We start from the raw sequence: 8,621 nt of genomic DNA, 5'->3' as shown, positions 1-8,621 counted from the left end.
CTTTGTGTGGGGTTGCACTGCACCCAGAGGGAAAGTCCCCAGCCTCCAGCAGGCATCCTGACAGCTTCCAGCCCCAGGACCCTGGCAAGGATGCACTAGATAATGCTATAATGCTAGAGTAATCCAGAGATGTCGCTCACCTGAATGACGCAGGGAGCCAAGTGTACTCTTCCTGACAGAGGTAGGGGGACTCTAAGGCAGCGGGGTGTCTGGCATGGTGCTGGTCCATTCATCCAATAGACCTGCCCTGTTCAGACCACCCTGAAGCTTCCAGCTAGTGATAATGATTCAGAGATTTCCCCAGCCTGTTCATGTTCTTTGTCCCAGGTCCCTCTCCCTCCCCACCTTCTCTCCTTCTGGCCCCTTTGCCCCTAAGCTAGACTCTAGATTCAGAGCCCCAACTCCCAGCCTGCCTGGGGGCTCCCTGGACTTGGTTTTGTACTCCTTTTCTCTCATGGACTGTGGCAATCGCTTTCTGCTGGATGCTCTCAATGCCCCTTCCTAGCTGAGGGTGTCCTGTCTGGTTCCCTCCCCTGGCTCCTGGTCACTCTGGCCAAATCCTTCTTTCTCAAAGTAAAGGGGAAATATCTTGTTGGTATTGCATAATCTCAAATCATTTGCAATTTTTATGAGAATACAAATCAGTATAGCATTTTTGGAATAAAATTTCAGACGTATCTATAAAATGTTAAACTGTCCACACCCTTTCCACTTTAACCCAATGTCTATGTTAGTATGTATATGTCATTAGAAAACAATGTTTTCTAACGTTTACCCAGGCATTCGTATTCAAAGATGTTGTTTTCACTTCATTAATCATAGGACACAGGGAAAACCACTTACATCTCCACCAGGAAAAAAAAATGTTTATGTTATTAATTGTGGTATATACATACTTTAACACTCCAGGGAGTAGTTTCAAAAGTGAGGTGGATCTATATGTGCTGTCACGGGAATATCCTGCGTCCATTTTATTAAGTACCAAAAGCTAGTGGCAGAACAATATGTCCACTCTTACCTATTATGTTGAAGAAAACCGATATATTCTGACAGCACACTATTGAAAACCGTAGTCACCTTTAAATAACACACACTAGATTGTTAGTCGTGGGGACCTCTGAGGAGAAGGCTGAACTGTGGAAGATCTTTGAAAAGGGAACATTGTGACTTACCTGTATTTTTAGAGTTTTTTGGAAGCAGGAAGATATGCACTACTACCTTTGTACTTGAAATTTCCATGTAAGTCTAACAACAGAAAAGCAGCCATGTCAAAGTAACTGCTAACTGATGCAACAGACAAACCCTGACACTTGAAGGGCTAGCACAACAAAAGTGCATGCTGGTGCACGTAAATTCTGATACAGTTTGGCAGGGGCCCTCCGCTTTTCCTAGACCCTGGAGAGACAGGTTGCTTTCATCTTGTGGCTCCCCTATCTCAACATGGGGTGGCCATGGTGAATCAAGGGAGACAGCACGGAGCTGACATACCGACATACTGGCTCTGAGATGCCTGGATGTGACGAACGATGCTTCTGCTCACGTCTCCGTGGCAAAGGGTCATCACATGACCCTTCCTAACTACAAGTGGACTGGAAATGCAGGGTCCCCTGTGTCCAGGAAGGAAAGCAAAGACACGGTATGGATGAGCGTTGAAATTTCTCCCACGTATCGCTACACAGTAGGTGCTCAACCAAAGGCAACTATCATAATTTGTTAGGACAACCGACCTTATTGCTCGGAGGAGTAATCTGAGGTCAGATTTGCCTTGGTTTTCTTTGAATTTTCAAGTGCCTACCACATGACAGATACTTTCAAATAGAGAACCACATCTAATGTTAAGAGGATCCTGTACCTCTCAGCAGGAAGCGTTCACCTTCTTCACTCAATAGTACTTTTCTGCATTGCCTGCAGAAAATCCCTGCATTGCCATCTGTAATCACAATAGGCGAGGATTTCCTCCTTCTTTTTGAAACATGGGTAAAGTCTGAACCTGTGAGTCTCTGCTACCCTCCACGTGACTAAACTTGCCTCAACACCTTACCTGCACAGGTGCCATTAGGCTCACTGGCCGCCAGGGCTTTTCCGTGGGGCTGGTACCAGACAAGAGGCAGTGGGAGGATGGTTCTTTCTTTCTGGTTCAATTTGGCCTAATATGTCCACCGAGGAACCATTTTTTGCCACCCAGGAGCATTCCAGGGATTTTAGGAATTTGACTTCAGTGGATGTTTGCTCATCTACCACTTGTGATGAAGCATTACTATCTGACCACCTAAATAAGCTCCTTCATCTGAATATGTGTTCCGTTCCCAGCTTCAAATAAGAAAATCATTGAAGTCCTACTGCAAACACACCAGGGTGGCTTCAAATATCCGCTGTGTAACATCAGGGTTAATCCCCAAGTCCCTGTAGGTTATAGGTGCAATGAGACATTCCTCACAGCCCATTGGGAAAACAGAGAGTGTATGGAAGACTCCCTGGGGAGGGATGAACAGATGTCTTAAGGTCACAGTCCAAGTCCCGTTTCCCATCAAAAGGGCTTTAGCTGTCAGAGGGGTTGGAGGGTAAGCTCCAGGAGAGCCAGGGAACCTGGGCAGGGAGGAGGCATGCTCTATGTCATGGGAGGGCATGAAGCCCTTGTGCAGCCAGGAGAGGAGGCGGTGGTGATGAGCTGGCCGGCAGGCCAGGTTCCGGAGTTGGACAGGAGGGCACATGTGGGAAGACCAGGGGCTGTCATGGGGGAAAGTGTTGGGACTGGAAAGAAACGGCGGCACCTAGCAGAGTCTGCTCTGGACAAGACTCGGAAAATCCCCAAGTTGTGTTTGATTCTTCTTGTCACCTTTCTTCCTTAGGCCTGTTTTTACTACCTGGGCCTCGGGGTCCTACTTTATGTCACCTGGGAAACACCATGGGAGCGAGAAGAGAAACGTAGGAGTCAGACGGTCGGCCACAGGCTGGGGTGGGTGGGAACAGCGTGGGCTCTCCATGAATTCAGACCAGGGGTCCGGTTTCTGCCCTGTCACTTACTAGCCGTGTGATCCTGGGAAAACGACCAAGCCCTGTGGGCCTCAGGTTCTTCATCTGTGAAGTAAGTGGGTTTCATAAGCCCCATCTTGCAGGACTGCAGGAATGTATGTGATGTATGGAAAGCACCTCGCACTGTGCCGGGCACATATCGGAACTGTGATGAATGGCAGTTGTTTCTAATGTTGTTTTGATCCCAGACCCTTCTACTCTCTCCTCTGGGATATTTTTTGTTTTCCAGGTCATGCTAGAGAATATGCAGCTCAACAGAACATGGAACAGCTAATAAGCCAAAGAGGGTGCTTCATAAATAAAACTCAGTCCATTTTCTTTTTTTAATTTTTAAAACATGTTTTATTTATTTTTGAGAGAGAGGGACAGAGCACGAGCAGGGGAGGGCCAGAGAGGAAGGAGACACAGAAACTGAAGCAGGCTCCAGGCTCTGAGCTGTCATCAGATGCTTAACCGACTGAGCCGCCCAGGGTCCCCACAGTCCATTTTCTAAATAGGGGATATATGTGGGATATATGAGAATATGCGTGGAATGTAGGCGTGGGGGAGTCGTCCCAGCTGGATACAGCACAAAGCTGCTAGAATTTGAATCAAAGACCAACTTCCTCCCTCCTTCCACATGCTCTTCCGTCCAAACCACAACTTTCATTCATTTCTCCCACACCAAAACCTAGACCTGGCTTACAGCTGTCTAAGGACACTCAAGATAATCAAATGAAAACATCTTTATAATGCACTTGGTTCTGGTTTCCCATGGCCAGGAACAACAGTGTCCGTCTAGAGCCTTCTGGGCTTGACTTTAAAGGAATATTATTGCATTTCTCCAGAAATCCTTGCAGATGATGGGTAGAAAACACCTAGTCCGTGCACTGTGTTCAACTACACCGGGACAAGAGTGCAGGACACTTTCACTTCCGGACCCAGGAGGAGATTTCTTTGGTTTGTCCATGATCCAAAAGGAACTTCTCAGAGCAATTATCTATTTGAGATTTTGCTCATACCCCTAAGGGACACCATCTGTGGGCCTGGCCACTGTCAACATCCAGTTTCATTGTGATCAGCTGCGCAGAAGGCATCACACTGACCAGAGACACCAAGCCAGCCTGGCTCAGGATGTCTCCATTGTAGGGCTCCCCCTGGAGCCACACTGCCTCACCCTTCTTTGGTTTGTTCTGCTCCTCTTAGGGGACCCTTCCCTGCCTTCCCACTGGGACTGTCGCTGCTAGACAGTCACCTATGGGTGGGACGTGTCCTGCCTCTCTCTCCTAGTGTCCTCACTGCCAACACAGGGCCCTTCCGAGAGCGAGCAGAGCTCGGCGAATGTCCGGCCACAAATGTCCCAGTGAGCTGGGGACCTCTGCTCAGATCGAGTGTCTCCTCCTTTCTTGGAGACCCAAGCAAAGGCAGGCACACATCTCTATGTCCCTTGTCCAGAATGACAGACGACAAGGGACGAGAAGCAAGAACGAACATCTTTTACTTCTCCATGTCCTGAAACCATCCGTTTACTGCCAAGGTCTTCACGTTTGCAAGACATCCCTGTCTGTGCCCAGCCCAGGCACCGCGATTCCCTTCTGGATCCCGAACGAGGACGGAAGGGTTCCCAGCTCGTTGCACCAAACGGCAAAACTCTGACTCTCGAACACCTGTGGCGTGGGTGCCACTCCCACGCTGAGCCCGAAGCTCACGAAACCTTCTGTGACAAGGAACAACATCTGAAAACTTCCTCGAGGAAACAAAGATCGATTTCCGAGGCCACGTAGACAGAGAACAAGAACCCACCCAAACGTGCTCTTGGCCCCGCTTTCCCCCAAGCCGCCCTGGCCCTCCACTACTCACAACGCCCAGCGCCCGCTCTGCTCGCACTCGCAGGCGAGAAGTGGCCTGGCTTCGTGCCCCGCAGGAGAAGCTGCTCGACCCCAGGCGGGAACGGGCCCGGCTGCCCCTCGGGCTCAGGCCCGCTCTTCCTCATGGCTCACAGCCTCTTCGGACAGACACGGAGACCCCGGGCTGCCTGCTGTTGACCGCGAGGATGTGCTGCAGCACTTGCACGCCGCTGGTTTCTGCGTGGGCCCTGGGACCCCACAGGAACTCGTAGCGTGCGGGCTCGCTGCCGGGCACCTGCCGGTACTCCAGGTACCCTTCCTGCACCCAGACTTCGGTCAGCAGCTCCCTGGGCTCCCCATAGAATACGTGCTCCCTGCCGGCATACACCCCCATGACCCCCAGCGCTTCCCACACCGCCTCCTCAGGGGCACGGTCGTCCTCCAGGAGGATCACCCACAGGACCAGCACCAGGAGGCTGGTCTTGGGCATGCCGTCCCTACCACTCGGCGTCCCATCGCAGCTGAGGCCCAGGATGCTGACCAGGACGTAGGAGTGCTCGCGGGGGTCCACTTCCTTCACGTCGACTCCAAAGACCAGCTGCAGATACTCGCAGGCTCGGCGGAAGATCACGGGGAAGCGGTCCCGGTCATCTCGGCTGACCGCCGCCAGCATCTCCGCCCGTGTGGTCGGCTGCTTGGTGCGATACTTGAGGAGCAGCAGCAGCACCAGGCCGGCCACCTTCACGCGGAGCGCATCTGGGAGCGAGGCCTGGGCCCCTGCCGGGGCCCCCCAGGTGCTCGACCCCTCCTCATCGGGGCTGCTGGAGCCCTGGTGGGACTGGCTCCCCGGAGCGCCTGCCATGGCACTGGGGGAGGGGCAGGTGCTCCGAGGGCTCTGGGGAGGACTCGGGGACCGGGCAGCAGCAGATCCCTCCTCCAGGGGGACCAGAATGAGGACAGAGCAGGAGGAGGACAGGGAGGAAGAGGAGGAGGAGGAGGAGGAGGGAGACGGGCCCCCCCTCTCCTCCTCCTCTGCTTTCTCCTCCTCCAACTCCACCTCCTCCTCTAACTCCACCTCCTCCTCCAACTCCTCTTCCTCCGACTCTACCTCCTCCACCTCCAACTCCACCTCCACCTCCACCTCCACCTCCTCCTCCTCCAACTCCTCTTCCTCCGACTCCACGTCCTCCACCTCCACCTCCACCTCCACCTCCACCTCCACCTCCACCTCCACTTCTTCCACCTCCTCCTCCTCCACCTTCAACTCCACCTCCTCCACCTCCAACTCCACCTCCTCCACCTCCAACTCCACCTCCTCCACCTCCTCCTTCTTCAACTCCACCTCCTCCACCTCCTCCTCCACCTCCTCCACCTCCTCCTCCACCTCCTCCACCTCCTCCTCCACCTCCTCCTTCTTCAACTCCACCTCCTTGTCCTCAGGCTCTGGCAGCGGTGCATCCCATGGCAGCGGGACCTCTCTTGGCTCCTCCTTAAGCTTGCAGAGCGCACCCCTCTCACCCAGGGGCATGATGGTCGCGAGACCCTGAAGACAGATGAGGGGTGGCTCCTCAGGGGGAGGCCCAGCCCACAGAGCCCGAGCTCCCAGGCCTGAGAGCGGGGCCGCGTGGGGGTTGGGGGCCGAGGGGTCCCCTCTGGGGTGGGATGGGCGAGCCCCCAGCCCCACGCGCGGAGCACGCACCTCGCCTGGACAACCGACTGGCACGCGGCCGCGCCTCCTCTGCTCTGTGACCTCGGGACTCCTGCCTCAGACCAAGGCCTCAACTCCAGAGCTCTCCGAGCCCCTGGAAGACGGAGGGAGGGAGGGAGAGACAGAGGGAGGGAGGGAGGGAGGGAGGGAGACACGGAGGGAGGGACGGAGGGGGCGCCTCAGGGTCTCAGGGTGGGTGCAGACCGCGTGCACCGCCCCGGGCCCCCACCCCCCACTGCGGCCAGGAGGTTCTGGCCAGGACTCTGGGCGCCCCCCCACCCCGGGAGCCCCCACCCCATCCAGCCTGGACCTGCCCCTTCTGGGCCTCCGCTGACAGCCAGAGCGGACCCGAGCGGCAGGGCAGGCCTCCCGGGCCCTACGTAGGTGTCCTGGGCTGGGAGGCAGCGCCTCCTCTCTCCCCTGCACCCCGGCCAGGGCCCGGGATCCTGCCTCGGCTGACCGGGGTCCAGCCCCGCACACCAAGGCCCTCCCCTCGCCCAGACCCACCGCGGGGGCGGCTTTCCGACGGCGGCCCCGGGGCTGGGGTCCAAGGGGCCTCCGGCCGTCCTCCCGCACGGCTCTCCCGGGGAGCCCCGGGCCCGCTGCCTCCCACCAGAGCCCTCCCGGCCCGGCGAGGTCCGGGCCAAGGCGGCTGGCGTCGCACGAGGCGACCAAGTCCGGGGAGGCCCGGGGCCGATGGCAGGGGCTCACATGGGTTCCTTGGGGTCCCTCAGCCCTGTCCTCTCGTCCCCATCCGGACTCCCTGGGCGGCCTGGGCCTCGGGCTCTGCCGCCTGACGCCGGCTCCTCGCGCGCAACCAGCTCTCGGTCGGGCTGGGACCCAGAGCCCGAGGCCGCCCACGCCTCACGCCCTGGTCACAGTCGTCGTGGCCGCGCCACCCTGCGGCCTCCACCGCCGCCCCCCACCGCCGGACTCATTCCCCTCTGGGTCCCGGCTCCCTCGCTCCTCCCTCTGGGCCTCACCTCGAAGCCCACGAGGCTCGGCGCCCTTCCCGCGCCCGACGGGCTTCGAGGCGCAGGCCGGAAGACGCCGACGACGCCGAGGCCCCCTCGCCCCGCCCCGCCCCGCCCCGCCAGTCTCTTGAGACCCGGATGCGGAAGTCCAGACACCCCGCGGGGCTTCATTCCCACTAGGGGCTTCCCTAGGCTGCCGCTAGGGGTCGCCTTCCGGGCCGGGGCCTCCGTTCTGGGGGCCGGAGTCCCTCCCTCGGTGCTCCCTCCGTGGCCTCCTGCACCCCGGGGATGGCCTGGGCGCGTGGCCGCTGACGAAGGGAACTCGTGCCCCTCAGACCAGGGTCCGAAGGTCTCTGGGACGCACCGCCCAGGCTCAGTGACGGGGCGCCCGCCACCTCTGGCCACCCGATGCAGGGGCTCCCCGGGCCTGCGGCACGGACTGACTTCGTAGCTCTGGGCTGGGGTGGACCTGGTCTCCTGACAGCACCTGGGCCCTCCTCCCCTCTGCCCGCCGGAGCGGCTGCTCCCGACCGACAGCGGGTCCTCGGTTCTCCCCAGCTCACCCATCCGACCCCCACTCCCCGGTCCGGGTGATCCGAGACCCGGATGCCCAAGTCCAGCCTCGCCCAGTGTCCCCATCCCTCCCGGGGGCCTGCGCGGACTGACTCTGTTGTGGGGTCCTGGCTCCTTTGCCTGCAGATCCCTCTGCTCCTCATTAGGAATCGCCCCAGGCAGGACACGGGCCCTGCCCTCTTCAGAACTGAGGTGTCCCAGTGCCCCCCAACCCCGGGGTCTCTGACACCTCACTGTGGAAATCTGGCCTGATTCTCCCTGGCTATTCCCCATCCCGCCTAGGGGCCTTCCCAGAAAGACGTGAGGGCTCGAACCCTGGGAGGTCCCCTCTGTGCATTCTGGGGACCTGAGTCCCTGGATCCTCCCTCCAACCCCCACCTGGACTTCGTGGCCTGGCCTGTGCCCCTGTCCTTTTCCGACCTGTAATTCTGCCCCTCACCCCAAGGTCCTCAGCTCCCTCGGACCCCTGAGGTGCAGTTCAGTAGACGCGGCCTGCGGCTGCCCTCT

At 57.9% G+C, this 8,621-nt stretch overlaps 1 long non-coding RNA gene and 1 pseudogene across 1 annotated transcript; both read right to left on the bottom strand.

Annotated features, from left to right (window-relative positions):
- Positions 1 to 4,492: 4,492 nt before the first annotated feature.
- Positions 4,493 to 5,988, bottom strand: LOC128773761 (melanoma-associated antigen 9-like; annotated as a pseudogene).
- A 186-nt stretch (positions 5,989 to 6,174) lies between these two features.
- Positions 6,175 to 7,623, bottom strand: LOC128773833 (uncharacterized). The gene is made up of 4 exons (XR_008418289.1): positions 7,551 to 7,623; positions 6,559 to 6,661; positions 6,286 to 6,402; positions 6,175 to 6,210 (listed from the first exon to the last, which is right to left on the bottom strand). It is a non-coding gene; the product is annotated as an uncharacterized LOC128773833 (long non-coding RNA).
- Between the last annotated feature and the right edge of the window lie 998 nt (positions 7,624 to 8,621).

The sequence above is a fragment of the Panthera pardus genome, unplaced genomic scaffold (assembly GCF_024362965.1).
Source record: "Panthera pardus isolate Hobbes unplaced genomic scaffold, ASM2436296v1 HiC_scaffold_27, whole genome shotgun sequence".
Lineage (NCBI taxonomy): Eukaryota > Metazoa > Chordata > Mammalia > Carnivora > Felidae > Panthera > Panthera pardus.
This window is presented reverse-complemented; position numbering and strand designations above follow the sequence as displayed.